This window comes from Danio rerio, chromosome 11 (assembly GCF_052040795.2).
Source record: "Danio rerio strain M-AB ecotype USA chromosome 11, GRCz13ab, whole genome shotgun sequence".
Lineage (NCBI taxonomy): Eukaryota > Metazoa > Chordata > Actinopteri > Cypriniformes > Danionidae > Danio > Danio rerio.
Window position 1 is genome coordinate 41,019,323 of NC_141031.1, and position 17,236 is coordinate 41,036,558.

General features: G+C 37.6%; 1 long non-coding RNA gene across 1 annotated transcript in view; it reads right to left on the minus strand.

The window, feature by feature from the left end:
• Nucleotides 1-1,339: 1,339 nt before the first annotated feature.
• Nucleotides 1,340-17,236, minus strand: part of LOC141376663 (uncharacterized) — a 32,421-nt gene continuing 16,524 nt past the window's right edge. Inside the window, exons 3-4 of the long non-coding RNA XR_015503052.1 lie at nt 9,756-9,964; nt 1,340-1,479 (exon numbers count right to left, since the gene is read on the minus strand). This is a non-coding gene — a long non-coding RNA (uncharacterized LOC141376663). The remainder of the gene's footprint in view (nt 1,480-9,755; nt 9,965-17,236) is intronic.

Below are 17,236 nucleotides of genomic sequence, written 5' to 3' on the forward strand. Positions count from 1 at the left end.
CTCTATTGATTTTCCGTCTCCATTAGTGAAAGGTTGCAACAGTTCACTTGCTAACTGTATTTACCTTTAACCGTGAGGTTAGTCAGTGGTTTGGGCAAGCCAGGCAGTATGAGAACTGTTGCTCATAGTTAAAGGTGCTGTATGTTTGTTTTTGGCTCTTCAAAAGCATAAAAATACCATATTATATTTACAGATATTTAGCAATCATGCTAAGTTAGCATACCTGTTTATCTAAAAAACAAAGCTAAAGTCAGTTATTCATTCATTCGTTCGTTTTCTTTGCGGCATGGTCTCTTTACCCTGCTGAAAAAACAGCTTGAACCAGCCTAAGCTGATTGGCTGGTTTTAGCTGGTTGACCAGCCTGGTTTTAGAGGGGTTTTGGCCACTTCCAGCCTGGTCTTAGCTGGTCAGGCTAAATAATGACCAGCTAAAACCAGCTTGATCAGCCTGGTTTAGGCTGGGCTCTCATCTCCCTCCCTGACCAGCTAAGGCTGGAAATGGCTGAAAACCAGCCTGGAAATGGCCAAACCCCCTCTAAAACCAGCCTAGTTGACCAGCTAAAACCAGCCAACCAGTTTAGGCTGGTTTAAGCTTTTTTTTCAGTAGGGTATTTATCAGGGGTCGCCACAGTGGAACAAATCACCAACTTATCCAGCATATGTTTTACGCAGTGGATGCCACTCCAGCCGCAACCCAACACTGGGAAACACCAATACACTCACGCATTTACATACTACGGGCAATTTAGCTTATTCTATTCACCTATACCGCATGCGTTTGAACTGTAAATTGTGAAAATTGTGTGTTCAGTGCGTTCAAACACTGTTTGTTTGTTTTGGTCTCTATAACCCATCCACTGCCAGTTTACCCAATTATATTTCAGAACTGGTTGCCACAGCCTATTTAATTTTAGTCATAAAGGCTGCTGCAATCTATGCAGACGTAGCTAAAAATGCGACCTTCAGAGTAGAGACCTGTACGGGATGAGTTTTTCAGTCATGCTCCTGCAAAACTCAGTCCCGCTCACACCCAAATATATACTATTTTCTTCCGCTCCCGCTCACAGTATTCAAGTTTTCTTCCACTCCTGCCCACAAAAGGTAGCAGGTAAACATATAAGTTGCTTTAATTTCACAGCTTCTTCCTGTTATTTTGGAGTCCCATGAGTAATTGTATACTCCCGCAACTAACACATGCAACATAGGGTCATTCTAAGAATGTAGCCCTATATACACTTCAGTAGATTGCGAATTATGTAGCCAGATGTACATATGGCTGCATTTTGTCTTTAAAATGAACGCTGCAGGGCGGTATAACATCATTCCTTTTTGCACTTACCAGCTGACTGCTTACCTCCGTATAGACAGCTTTTCTTCTGTTACCAGTTTGTCCAGTGGCTCGCGATGTACGTCGGCAGACTTGAGACACAGAGAGGGGTTGACCATGATGACAGGGTTCGAGTCAGATGAAGAACAGTTCTAGAAAGCAGGCAAGACAAAAACAGAAGCCAAAAAATAAAATAAACAAGTAAATACCAGGGTGAGATTGTGATAAAATCTGAAAGCGAGCATAAAATCAGGCGAGGGCTTTTCTTTTACTGGACTGCTTTTGAAAACATCGTTGGCCTCCATGATTATGAAAAACAATAATCGAGATAAAGCAGTTAAATTGCATCACACACCTCTCTAAATTTCTTTACATTCATACCTCCTCAAAGCCAGACTGCAGTAAAATCATGTAAATTGAGTTTTGCAGCATGGGACGTGATTGTTATTTGTATTATTAAGTGTTTATTTTATATTTTTAAAATATTCATTCATGTTTTTAAACGCATGAAACAGAATTTGTGCTGCTCAATGCATGCGCTCCAAGGATCTATTTCCCCACCAATGTCAACAGCAAATCTACGCCCTTGGTTTGAACAAACAAACATAATTTTTTTGAGTGTATAAGAGAGTGCCTGGTGCGTATGGAGAGGAAAGTGTGTGCCTTCAACAGGTGGTTTGTCAAGCCCACTCACCAGCACGAAGCATGCTCAGAAATGCACAATGTTTTCCCAGAAAATGGATTGTTTATTATGAAGATTAAAAGAAATATTTTTCATTACTTTTATTTTCTTTGTTTCAACATTTTCTCCTTCATTTCTTTTTAATTCGGGTTTAATATCAACCAATACAAGTCACAAGCAAGAAGATTACAGCATAACAAAAAAAAAAAGAGAGAAGTGAGCATTGTTGTTTCCCAAAACACTCTGACAGGAACACTTCTTTACACGTTCCCTGAAGTACAAAGTAATTCTTCAATTTCTGACATCTGTTCTGAGAAATATGTGAAGATCTGTGGTTGTGGCTTTAACTCACGAGGCTTTATCAACCTCTTACTCGTAATCTAACATTTGAAGAACAACACGCATTCCAAAGACGTTTTTTCATCCAGCGCTTTGTAAGTGAAGGACGTAAAATGACATTGTCAGAGATTACTTTTCAAAATGCAGGACAGAGTAGTTGTTTTTGTAGTCAGGAGTGCTAAAAAGTTTCACAGCGCATAAAACAGGAGCATTCATTATCACCTTTGTCCAAGGCCTTGTTCATCTGATATTAAAGTGTTTTTGGCTATCAAATCTGTCCATCTGCTAATAAGAAACACATGCACTTGCACTTAACTTACTATAGGCCAAAAAATGCATGTGGTTATGTAAACATGGTACTTTATCAGAGTAAGGTCACACACAGCTGAAGGATAAACTGATAGTCACAGCAAGATTTGTGCCCCTTATGCCAATTTCATCCAGCATGTAACAGAATTAACCTGCTGTCTGCTGGCTTATTGAAGTATGCATGTGTAAAAAATGTGACATGAAAACAGATCTAAGTGCATCCAGACAAGGCAAATACTTTGCAGTAAGGGAGCTGGAGATATCCCACAAAATCTGATGCCCAATGTTCTCATCTCAGATAGTACAAGTGAAAATATTACAATTTAAATGCTGTATCTTTGAACGAGGCAGTATCTTAAGCGGTATCTTTTTCAGGAACGCCAATACATATTTTAACAAGACAATGCAAAACCAAATTCTGCACACATTACAAAGTCCTAGCTGTGAAGGAAGGGGATACAGGTACTTGACTGGCCTGTCTGCAGTCCCGACTTGTCTCCAATGCAGAATCGATGGTGCATTTTAAAGCACAAAATGCAACAACGAAGACTTCATACTGTTGCATATCACTGAAAAAAGTGGTGCATGCAGAACTGTTGCAAACAATTGACTTTTGTTGAATTTAAACAAACAAATTAGGTTTAGTAATGTTCAACTTAATTTGTTTGTTTAAATTCAGCCCAAATTATTTTTTTACAACCACTTAACGTAAAAAAAAAGAGTAAATCCAAAGAATCATCTTTGAATAAATTTTTTCAGTGTACCTTAACACTTGTTTGCAGGAAGAATGCAACAAAATTACATCTGAAACACTTCATCACTTGGTCTTTTCAGTCTCTATATGTATAACATTACAAAGTGGTGAATGCTTTATTGTTTTTTTTTAAATGTGTTGCTAGAAACAAAATTGAAAAATAATTTTGAATAATAAAATAAAAAATCACGAAGAACACATTAAATAATTTGTTGTGTTATCTGCAATGAAATACATGTCAAAGTAAATTTGGAATTTTTTGTAAACTTTTTCTGATACGGTATTCTGTATTTTGAAGAATGTTAGAAAACTATGGCCATTGACATCCATAGCAAGAAAGAAAATACAATGGATCTGGTTCCTGGTTTTACATTAACATTCTTCTAAATATCTTATTTTGTGTTCAGCTGAAAAAAATTCAAACAGTTTTACATTTTGGACAATAATATTTAAGTTGTTCATTTTTGGGTGAACTGTCTCTTTAATTAAGTCTAGCTGATGCATTTTAAACTATTGATTTGAAAGTAAACAAGACAAAATATTACTTGAGTAAGCTGATTTATGTGAGTTATCAGCACATTGGTGCACATTTAAATGCAACACATGGGCAATATTATTGAATGACAATAACAGCTTACTAATAAATAGCCAAGTGAATGAAAAGAATGTGGTTGGCAGCCTTGATTACGTTGTTTTGGTGGACTTTCTCACAACCAAAGAACGAATGCATTCAAACACATGAACGCTTACACTTTAAGCAATCTGATGTACAGTATAATACATTTCAACTATCAGTGGAAGTGGACAAAAGCATTTTAGACAACTTTTAGTATTTACAACCCTGCTTTTACACCCTGTATTTGCCATCATCCACTTGTAATCAGAATGACGAAAACACCTTTTAAAACCAAAATGGAAGTGTACAGTAAGACTATAGAGCTATAAAATGAAAGTGCATGCTTTATTTACTCTTGTGTGACTTGAATGAAATCTCAGACCCTTGACTTCACTCTTGGAAATCTGAGCACAGTATGAGACACTGAAGAAATGTGTTCTGAGACACTTGAGATTACCATGGTCTTTTCTCAGCACAAGTATAAAAAAAAAAAAACAAAGAGAACAAAGTTTCCTTTCCATTATACTTACTGTACAATTCCAAAGTAAAACCATATGAATATGCATATATTCATTTAAATTAGGTTACAGGTTCACAAGTTCACCTAATTTTAAACTCTATTTTTGCTCTCCGTGTCTCATTATATAAAGAGTTCTGAACAGCAGGTACATTTGGACTCTTTGAAGATATCAGAATACGCTGCTCCTGAAAAAAACATATGCCCATAAGACCCATGAGCGTAAATTTACATTTCAAAAACTGCGGAAACATCATCATTAGAACCAATTATTCCAGATAAACAAATACCAAGTCTTGGCAAATACACTGCAATCATTTTAAACGCGGCCTAATTAGAGTTTCACGCACTATTGACGAACAGCAGCTCTTGGCCAAAGCAAAAAAAAGATGATGATGACCCTTTTTAGCGAGTGAAAAACATTACGCGAGCACCTGAACCGTGTCTAAAGCGATTGCTAATATTCCAGGAGTCGTTCCACACGCAACCTGCAGGAAATCCGTGTAATTCTGTCGGAAAACACAGCATGCTGTTTCACCTCAAAACGACTTTCCAAATTCAATCCGCCGAGAGCCGACGACAGTTTAGCGAGTAACTAATGGCTGATCCCACAGTGCATTTCAGCCACCTGTCATATCTCAAGAGAGACAGGTAAACACAGACAGCGACAGTGACAAGTCCTGCATCTGCCGCCAGTTTGGAGCTGATAGTCAGAAGAAAACAAACCCATCAGAGGAGCTCGCACGGATAAAGGAGACATGCAGAGAAGGGTCATTTCACAGAGGCTCTTCTTGGCGCCTGTGCGTAATTGCAAAATTGCAGCGTCGGAGCCCTCATGTTAATCGGGTTACGGCGGACATAAGCGTGATGATTCATCCCCCAGATGATACTCTATATATCGGCTAGATTGTAAAAGCGATTAAGTCCAGCCTCCACTCAAACGGCCTAAACATGGGGCTGCATCTTATGCGTCTCTGATGGTTTTGCATTAACATTTGCGCAGACACGTAGCGTCGAGGCGAGGGATACAACCTTGATGGGATCAGCAAGGTCACGGTGAACAATTATGGGCTGCCTCATTACTTTGCTATGCGCTCCGGGGTTGCCATGGAAACCCTTATGAGGTGACAGATGAGTGGAGCTGGATCGGCCTCCCACGCGCCGTCACGTCGAGCTCCCCGAAGACTCTCTCCACTCGCTGATAATAGTTCGCCCAGGGACCCAGACGCATTGTTTAAAATAAAACAGCCATTAGGAGTGGGATGCTGGAGTGAGATATTGCTGTACACAAATAGGCCATTTTGCCATAACTGGGACATAGTTACTGAATAACAACAAGACCTAGATATGATGATGATGATGATGATGATGATTTTTTTCTTGTTGCAATAAAGGAGAGGCTTTTGCTAGACATTGCTAGGTTGTAAATTAGAGGCACATTTGACATAATTCATAATTATATCATTGTTATTGGACTTTATTTATAGACAGTGTGCTGCTGTTGGGCTTTGGAATTTTTTTATCTTGTGAATTCTTGTTGGTTTGTTTCTACATGAACACATCAACATTTAGATTTAGACTTGAATAGTATTGATTAAAACATCAATATGGCATAGGAGATTTTTATCTTAATAATGCAACATCAACATTAATTTTCATTTCAGCTTAGTCCCTTTATTAATCAGGGGTCGCCACAGCGGAATGAACTGCCAACTTATCCAACATATGTTTTTCGCTGCGGATACCCTTCCAACCGCAACCCAATACTGAGAAACACCCATACATACTCATTCACACACATACACTTCAGCTAATTTAGCTTATTCAATTCACCTGTAGCGCATGTTTTTGGACTGTGGGGGAAACCGGCGCACCTGGAGGAAACCCACGCAAACACTGGGAGAACATGCAAACTCCAACTGTCCAGCTGGTGCTTGAACCATTGACCTTCTCGCTGTGAGGTGATCGTGCTACCTATTGCGCCACCATGACGCCCATTATTTAACTTATTTTATTTTAAATTTCAGAAGATAATTAACAGTCTTTATTTGCACAAAAATCCACAAATGTACCATGGTAAAACCCTGTTTATTTAGTTAACCATTGTGCTGGCCATTGACAAGGTATTTTCAGTGCCTGTTATCCATTATGTGAGTATTTATACAGTATGTTTATGTATAAATGCTGAACTATGATTAATAAATGCTACAAGAATACTTAATTTATATTAGTCTTTTGTGCATGTGGTTGTATGTTTGTTTTACTGAAAACAGCTGGTTTTAGACCATATTAATTCAAACCAGGCACATTCTGAAAACGTACCACTATAAACATTTCTGGAGAGCCCCAAATACATCCCAGGAGCTACGTTTTTTTGCAGTTTTTGTTTTGGCGAATCCACCAGAGGCTGTTGTGTACACTTTTTCCGATCTCAAATTGCCATTCGTGCCTGCTGCTCTTGCAAAAATCCACCAGAGGCCGCTGTCGACTGATTGAATAACTGACTGACTGACTGACAGATCGACTGACCCACCCTTCAGCTTCCATAAACTCAATCAATAGGTTTCCCTATTCCCTACACCCATCTGATAGTGTTTTCAAAAGTAATCCAGAAAAAGAAAAGCCCTTGCTCGGTTTTTACCATGTTTTTAGATTTTACCACATTCTCACCCTGTTTTTTACTTGTTTTTTTATTTTTTGGCGTCTGTTTTTGTCTTCCCCCGCTTTCTGGATCCGTTCTTCGCCAGACGTAAACCCTGTTGTCGTGATCAGCTCCTCTTTGCTTCTTAAGTCTGCTAACATACATGACAAGCTAACAGGACAAGCTGGTAACAGCGTGAAAGCCAACCATACGGGGATCAGCGGTCAGCTGGTAAGCACAAAAAGAAATGGTGTCATACCACTCTGTAGCATTCGTTTCAAAAAGGAAATGCAGCCATACGTGTTTCTGGCTATGTAATTTGCGATCTCCAGAAATGTATATAGAACTACGTTTTCAGAAAAAGCCCATGTTGCATTAATTCATTAGTATGGTCATGGGCGTAAATAAATTTAAAGTTTTCTTATGAGCTAATTTTGAAAGGGACACAAATAATACATTCAAATTCTACACATATAAATGTGCTTAAATATATCCAGAGGTGTCCACATTAATTAAGACACTTAAGGACAGAACAGAAATTATTTGATACAAAAAAATACAATGGGGTCAGTTTGGACGCATCACAGTGCTCATTTAGTAAATGCACAGCTAAACCATATGCTAATTGTGGCCGTTAATGTTAAGTTAATATTATCCCAAGTTGTCACAAATAAAACAATGCTTGGGAAATGGCTTTGGCATTTTAGTTGTAGTGCACTATACAACAAGCTATTGTAAACAAGCTAACGTTAACTACATAACTAATGTTTTATTCAATGATATAGCAGATTCATGGAAAATTACATCGGTAGTCAGTATTTTTGCCACAACTAATTCATGAATGAGTCTGCATCAACTACATTAAAGAGAATCACTCACTTATTTTACATTGAATGAAATACCATACTTACTGGAGTTCAACATTAACTAAGCCGCAGCCGCACACTAGAGGTCTGCATTCCCGTGGCTTTACCGCGGGAGTCGCAGAACCCGACCAGATTTCTGTGGCGCGGGAATAAATTTCCAAATAAAGCGCGGGAGCGGTCGGTAACTGGTTTAATTTTGGACGGGAGCGAGCGAGCAAGCGTATGTATGTGTGTGAAAGAGACAGCATGATGCTGCGTTTAGCTTGTTTGTTGCTGTGTGTGTGTGTTTGTGTGTGTGTGTGTGTGTGTGTGTGTGTGTATGTGTGTGTGTGTGTGTGTGTGTTTATACAGACAGCTTGTTATAGGCTGTCTGGACTTTGTTCAGCTGGGTGGTTTTCGGTTTTGTACTCCCTCATCCACCCCTCGACCACATTGGAGGGTTTTCAAGCATGAACCTCCTATTTAAAGACATGCCACAGCATCTTAATTGGATTCAGGTCAGGTCATTGACTAGGCCACTCCAACATTTTCATAATTTTTTTTTTCAGCTGTTCAGAAGTGTGAGGGATGTCTGGGGGTTTCTAAGTAAATATTTGGAAGAAAAGTATAAAAAAGTTAATAAAAAATATTATTACATAAATATTTTATAAATAAACAACAATGGGTATAATTATGCTTTAAAAATAGTAATATGTTAAGTAAGAATTTAACTTCATAATAACACATTTATAATTATAACATTTTTAAAGCATAAATTATGTTTTAAATAAGAAACTATACAAATGTTTATATATATATATATATATACAAGGTTCAACGCTAAGGATTTTTTCTACTGGCCCAATCGGACCAGTGGTTCAGATTTTTACTTGCCCTGCCAATATTTTCACTGGCCCCACCAAAAAAAAAGATTAAAGCTATTTCTTAGCCACAAATAAAGCAAAAACGTGTCAAAATGTTTGTAAATCTAATTCAAAGTGTTTTGAAATAAAAGATGGCTAAAGACCGGCCAAACTGACGGCAAACTGTACATCACTTAATTTTTTTAGTCATGGTGTACGCTCGTATATGTCTGCTTCCAAGACGTTAGAAACAAATGTTTTCCTTTAGCATCATCATTTGATGGTACCGCCATGTTGCTGTCTCTTCGCTGTACTAATAACATGCTCACAACATCCAATAAGATAAGAAGAACCAAGAAGGTAGCATTTGAAGGCTTGAAACCACAAACTGTTTCTCAATTCTAAAACTGTATTTGCATGCAATTGACAAATAGTCACAGGCAAATTAAACTTTAGTGACAAGGCAGCAGTGGCCCGATCGGGCCAGTAACGATCCTGTCTACTGTCCCGAGCATCTCACACGCTGGCCCCGGGCCATCGGGCAGTCCTTATTGTTGAGCCCTGATATATATATATATATATATATATATATATATATATATATATATATATATATATATATATATATATATATATCTATATAAATAAATGTTGCTAACATATAGTAGCCCAGTTTGTGCTGTTTACTGTGCTATTAGATTTTATACAAATGTTAATAAGCAACCCCAGAGGGTTAAATAAAGTATGTCCGTATGTTCTGTTGTATTCAAATACTAGACATTAGCAAGCCAGTCTTTGGTATATGGTACATATTCAAGTACGAATTTGAGTGTATTAAAGTGTATTGACTGTGCCTGCTTACCATGGTAAAGTTTTGCAAGGGCACAGAAGTCGGTCATCTGGGCTGCTTCAATCTCGCCAGCTCTCATCTCTTTCCTTTATGGCATTTTGATTTTGAATGGCACCATTCATTACAACTCTCCCAACAACACGCGGGGAGGAATATTTCAGGCCGAGCTGTCTGTGGGACCCCAGACTTCCATAAAACCTGTCCAGACAGCTGTGAAGAAACTGACACACGAAGAGAAGAGATGAAACGCCTCATGAATAAAGGTGAAGAGTGAGTTAGTTATTCAGTGGCGTTTGAGTGATGCCAAAGGCTACAGAAGGAGGTGAGAGGAACAGGTTGAATGGAGGCAGGGTTGAGAAGAAGCGGGGGCTCTAGAGACCGACCCGTCTCTTTTCAAGCAAAACGCCAAGCCAAGTGTGTGGCACAATGTGACGTGACAAAACTAGAGCCATCCTGTTATAATTAGCTGAGCTATTTACACAGAGACATGGCCAAACAGATCACTTCTGTTGTAACTGCAGATGAGTCACAGCGTCATCAAAATATGTCTTTGTTTGTTGTGAATATTCACCCTCTAGTGGCAAAATCTACATACTGCGTCTTCAACGATTATGTTTTTTTTCTTCTAAACTTTGACATAAATGTCAAAACCAGTAAAGAATAAAAACAAACAATAGTAGTTTGGGACTTTTTAAAGGTCCTGTGAAGTGCAGTTAATATTCGATTCTTTGACTCAATCTCAACTGAAAATGAAAATAGGTTAGGGCATAGAGTAGCTCTTCTCATTTTTTAAAAAACAGCCAATAGTGTTTTGTTTCAACACAGCTCTGCCAGTGTGAGTGGTTGAGCTTAAGCGCATCAAATGAAATGCAAATGAGAAGCGGCTTGAAGGGGCGGGGCATGGCAGACACTACAGAGCATTTGACTGGTCAATATTTGATTAGAACTTGAAGTATAATGTGTTGTGAAAAAGATTGTTGATCCATTTAGGGCAGGGGTGCCCAAACCTTTTCTTGAGAAGGGCCAAAATTTGGCAGAAGGAAAATATAGTACATTTATTAATTTTCTTTTTAGGCTTATTCCCTTTATGAATCTGGGGTCGCCACAGTGGAATAAACAGCCAACTTATCCAGCATATGTTTTTTTACACATTGAATAAATTTCCATCTACAACCCAGTACTGGGAAACATTCATACACACTAATTCACAGACATAAAATACGGACAGTTTTAGCTTACCCAATTCACCAATGTCTTTGGACAGGAGCACTCAGAGGAAACCCATGCAAATAAGGAGACAACATGCCAACTCCACACAGAAATGCCAAATGACCCAGACAAGGGTCGAACCAGGGACCTTTTTGCTGTGAGGTGATCGTGCTACCCACTGCGCCACCATAACGGCAGTAAATATAGTTGCCATGGGTAATTTCCTAATTTATTTAATAATATTGAAAAATAACTAGAAAAAATTGCTTTATATTAACTAATATACATTTGGTAACACTTTATTTTGATGGTCAATTTGAGCATTAGTAGATTGTCTGCTTAATATTTGTTGATACTGACATTTAACAGACCTTTAACAAACATTAAACTGACTATCAGTGGTGTAAAGTAATTACAAATACTCAAATTATTGTAATTGAGTAGTTTTTCTAAGGAATTGTAATTTACTAAGTAGTTTTAAAAATGTGTACTTTTACTTACCCTTGAGTACATTTTTAGTGCTGTATCTGTACTTTTGCTGTACTACTTTCCTTTAACCTGCAGTCACTACTTTATTTTTTCTTGTCTTTGGAGATTAGAAAATTCAGTCCTGTGATTCCAGTCCAATCAAACCACACATGGAAGGTAAATCGCATCATAATGAACTACCTTAAGACATGTGCGACTTATAACTGCAGCAAACTGTTTAGAAGCATTAAAAGTGTCCAAGAAGATGTCCAAAGTCTTTTACACGCATTGATCCAGAGACTGTTTAGATGCATGTCACTGATGAGAAGATGACGGATGTTTACTGTATGATGACCGAAATGGCCTTAAACACCCAGCAGGCACAAGACATCAACATGACGTCAGATTGACGTTGTACCCCAATTTCATTGAGACATTGCATTTTGTTTGAAAATGGAAAATGGGGTCACATTAGAACTCGATGTCAGGCCAACGCCAATGTCCAATGTGCAACCTAAAACCAACCAAATATCAACGTCTAATGATGTTACAGCTTGACGTTGTGTGGACGTTCAACTCAATCTTATTGCAATTTGTAACTTTTTGATTTAGTGGCTAATTCGTATGAATTCATAGAATCTAATTCGTACAAATTAGTACGATTTGCTCATCACCCAATGAAGGTTGGGGTTAGGGGTGGGGTTGGGTGCCACGCCTCCTTTTTAAAATCGTACGAATTAGCCACTAAACTGACAAAACGTAAAATACATACGTTACCTCAACCTAAACCTAAAATCAACCAAATATCAATGTCATTTGATGCATTATTGACAACAAAATAACGTTGTCTTTATACGCTGGCTAAACATTTGGTCACCTGACATCACAACCTAAATCTAACCTAATATTAATGTCTTATGATGTTGTGTGCCTACTGACCAATAACTAAATGCACTACAGAATGTTACGTTTACACACATCCACAAATTACATGTAAACACATCAGCTTTTTACAGCGTAATACTCACTACTCACTAATCTTGAGTACTTTTGAAAGCTCTACTTTTTACTCATACTTTGAGTAGTATTTACAACCGATACTGTTTACTCTACTTGCACTACATTTTTAGGCAAGTAATGGGTCTTTTACCTGAGTCTGATTTTTCAGTACTCTTTCCACCACTGCTGACTATAAGAAACTTCCCAAGTACATGTCAACTTACACTAACCCTAACCCCCACCCCAACCTAACAGTCTACTTATAATCTTATGAGAATTAGTTGGCATGTAGATGCAATGTACTGTAACTTAAATTCAACAAACGGACCATCAAAATAAAATGTGACCACATATATTTTTTAAAACATATATATATTTTTTTACATTTTATAATGAACTTATCACAGTAAAACCAAAACAATATTATTTATAACAGACTGGAGTTAGACTAGTTTTTGCCTTGATTTGCTCACCGATGTCTTCTGCATAGTCCTCTATGCGTCAAGACATTATTTACAGTTTAAAAAGTCATTCACAACATTTAACTGAAACATGTTGTTGTAACTCAGAAATAATACATACAAACAAACAACAATAAAGCTTACATCAAATTAAAAATGATTATCTCTTTTAAAGGCAATAGCCCCAACACTCTCCCTCTGTTCTCAGATGGGATGGTGGGCCAAATCAACGATTACAATGGGCCAACTTTGGCTCGCGGGCCATACTTTAGGCATCTCTGATTTAGGTGGAAGTGACAAACTGTATGATTTGGATGTTTACATCTGTTTTGAAGCACACTAGCTTATATATATCGTTAAAATTACTGATATTAACATCTAAAAAAACCTTTAACCAGCAACTGCACACATAGATTAGTTTAGATATAATAATATGATCACACTTTTTTTTAAAGTCTCCGTGAACTGAAAGTTTCCGAGACTAGTATAACTGATACTAGTATTAGATTTAGGTAGGCAACAAGAAGTTTTAACTAATTTTTTAGATCTTGAACATTGTGTATTTCAGCATAAGGGCATAACTGCTTATCGACAGACATGTTTTTTTCTGTAAATACACCTATATATGAATGCAGATATGTGATATTATTTTTTTTTGTGTGTTAAATCCTCTAGCATGGACATTATAAACATATTCACCACGTTAGACACTATGAAAACCCAAAGGAGTTTGCTTACAAATAGCCATTGCAGTAATAAAACATTTTATCATCTTACCTTCATATTTGTGTAGATAATTTGAAGAAGAACTTGTTCCAAAACTGGAATATCACATATAACACTTACAAATAAAAACAATTTTCATCCAGTCAAAGAAAACAAAATCATCTCCTCCTGATAAATAGGTTGCCAAATATCAAAAAGAAAAATGGAATTTGCTTTTTGTTTTGAAAAGATATTTTACTATGTGGTCGGTCCTGCTTTGTCTATTAATCCTGTTTTATGTTTGGGTCACAGATCACAATATCTGTTAAAACTTAAGCGACAGGAGTTATTTGATGCACATATTGGAATTTATTTAGTGTGCAACGATGTGTTTCTATTGTAGTTTAGGCACATCTTTTCTTATCTGATAAAAAGTTTATCCAATTCAGTTGTGCGTATGATATTTTATGTGCATTTTTAAAATATTTGCACAGTTTGGTGACTCCTTCAAGCAGTTATAAGATATTTCAAAATGCGCATAAAAATAGGTGGATCGAAACATTGATCTGGCTACCAGTTTCCACCATTCTTTAAAATATCTTCTTTTGTGTTCAACAGGAATTAATGGTGAGCAAATTGTCATTTCTAGGTGAACCATCCATTTATACCCCACCCCTGAATGTTTATCCTCATTTTTTTGAGTGCAGTGTCCACTTTCCTTCCTTCCATCCATTCATCCATCCATCCATCCAAACAACCATCCAACCAACCAACCAACCAACCAACCAACCAACCAACCAACCAACCACCCATCCAACCAACCATCCATTTAACCAACCATCCAACCAACCAACCATCCATCCAACCAACCAACCAACCAACCAACCAACCAACCAACCAACCAACCAACCAACCAACAAATCAACCAACCAACCAACCAACCAACCAACCAACCAACCAACCAACCAACCAACCAACCAACCAACCAACCAACCAACCAACCAACCAACCAACCAACCAACCAACCAGTCAACCAACCAACCAACCAACCAACCAACCAACCAGTCAACCAACCAACCTACCTACCAACCAACCAACCAACCAACCAGTTAACCAACCAACCTACCTACCAACCAACCAGCCAACCTACCTACCTACCAACCTACCTACCTGCCTATCTGTGAGGTAGCCGTACGTAAAAACATGGAAGTGGAATGAATCCAAATGCTGGAGGTTTATTAAATAAACAGCGTGCATCAAACAAAGACAGAATCGTAATCATAAATCAGGCAAAGTCAAGCAAACAAAGAGGCTGTCCGAAAAAGCAAACAAGACCAAAATGAGTTTAAATGAGTCCAAAATACAAAAGCAGTAGTCAAAAAGGCAGGCAAAGAGGTCATAACATAATGGCAAACACAGTAACAGTAGAAACAGTAGGAAAACTCTTGGTGAGGCAGTGAAACTATCAATACTTCGCAAAGAACAGACATAAACAATGTGCTTATATATGGTGGCTACCAGTCAATATTAGGGACCCTCTGGTGGGCGGATGAATGGTAATCAGCCATATTCGTTACACATTCTATCTATCTATCTATTAGTCAATCAATCTCATGCATGAAGTTTCTTCGTAACAGTATTTCCAATAATGCATTACACTCAATATGGATAAAATAGATCTGTGGCAGCTTTCGTTTAATCAGAAATGTAATACTGAAGTCCTCTGAGGTAATTCTCATGAATCAATATAAGCTGAATGTGTTTTTACACTTGGCAGGTTCGCTGTGATTAAAACGAACTCTGCTGCGACTGCTCTGTTAATACATCTGAACAATGTCAGCATGACATAGACACATCTGATGACATAATGTCCTGTTCATATTAAATGTTTAGATGTATTTTGTCTATGCAGTATATACGGGTCCCACTTTATATTAAGTAGCTTTAAATACTTGGTATTTATCAAAAAATAAATACAATACACCCAATAAATACACTATATAAATCCACATTACTTACTTACTACAAAAAAAAAAAGCCATCTGTACAGAGGTGAGCGGTCAGCCACTAAAAGGAACAGAAACTATTAGTGGCATCATATCACCACGTAGCATTCGTTTTAAAGACAAAATGCAGCCAGATATACCTCTGGCTACATCATTTTTGCTCTCCAGTAATGTAGACAGAGGTACATATCCACAATAAGCCTCTGTTGCAATATTTTTCACCCGACTGCACTTTAAAAAACACTAAAAATGTTGGACGAGCAGCACAAATCATTTTGGAGTGTGTTTTGTTTGTTCATATTTGACCCAGCGTTGGGTTAATACAATTATTAGTGTTGGAATTAAAATCATGCTCATTTAAACTTCACCATGGCACCAAATGATTTCATGGTTGGTTTTAGATTAAACCCAAATCAGTACCCCTCATTTTCATTGTAGATAATGTATATCAAGGAAACTAACATGAAAATATCATATATGTGCAAATAACCCTTTGCCTAAGACCTGATTATTGGCTGTTGTGAAAGGCCAGGAGGATTATCCGGCTTAGGAAATTAATCAAACACCTCTGCGAGCTTTCTGAACATCTTGGGTGATTATTTATTCATATGACAACCAGGCCAGTCAATATTGCAATAAACCACATCTTCATGCAACTATTGTCTGTCTTCCTTGGGGATGGGGAGGGAGGGATGAGGTTTGCTGTTCATCTCGTATCTGGCAGTGGTCTCATTCTGACCTCAAGCCAAGCTCTTTCTTTGAGGCAGAATAGCTGAAATTGGACATTGAAAAGCCTCAAGACGGGCCGTGATGCTGCCATTAGTCAAAAGGTGGCACTGTTTCACTGCTCACTTCAAGCCCATATTTCAGCTCACAAAGATGCTTTTCAAACTGTCTTGAGATAACACAAAATGAGACAGATCCCCCGTTTGAAGGCACGCCAAACAAAGGAATCTTGTACTAAGCATGACATTAGCTCGCCACTTTTAAATCGCAGAGAGGAACAATAGATTGTTACACAATAAAGCCCAAAGTTTCACACTGAGTTAAATGTACCAAATGACATAATTAGCACACTGATTAAACTCATTTGTGGGGCTGATGGGACGGGGTGGATGAATCTTGATGCTCAGATAAATGTTGGATGAAACCGGCTTGATTAGAAAATAAAATGAAGCCGAGCGCTTGGTTGCCGTTTGAGTACACTCATTGGAGCAGCTATTGTTGTATCAAATTTGCATATTACACAATATTTAGAACATCGAAGCGGCGTTTCAAATAGCATTTTTTTAAATTTGGTTTAAAAATGTCTTAGTCTTTTGATAGTAAACACATTTTTACTGCATTCTAGATCCATGTTACTGCGTCAAATGATTTTGGGCAAGTTTTTAAAAAGGGAGAGTTCATCTAAAAATGAAACTCACTCACTATTTATTCTCCCACTCAAGTGGTTCTAAACCTGAATTAGTTTTATGTTGAACACAAAATAAGATGTTTTGAAGAAAGCTGAAAACCTGTAACAATTGACATCCATAGAAAAAAAAAACAAGAACAAATGCTTATTCTGAAAATGTACCCCTATATACATTTCTGGAGATCACAAATTATGTAGCCAGATATACGTATGGCTGCATTTCATCCTTAA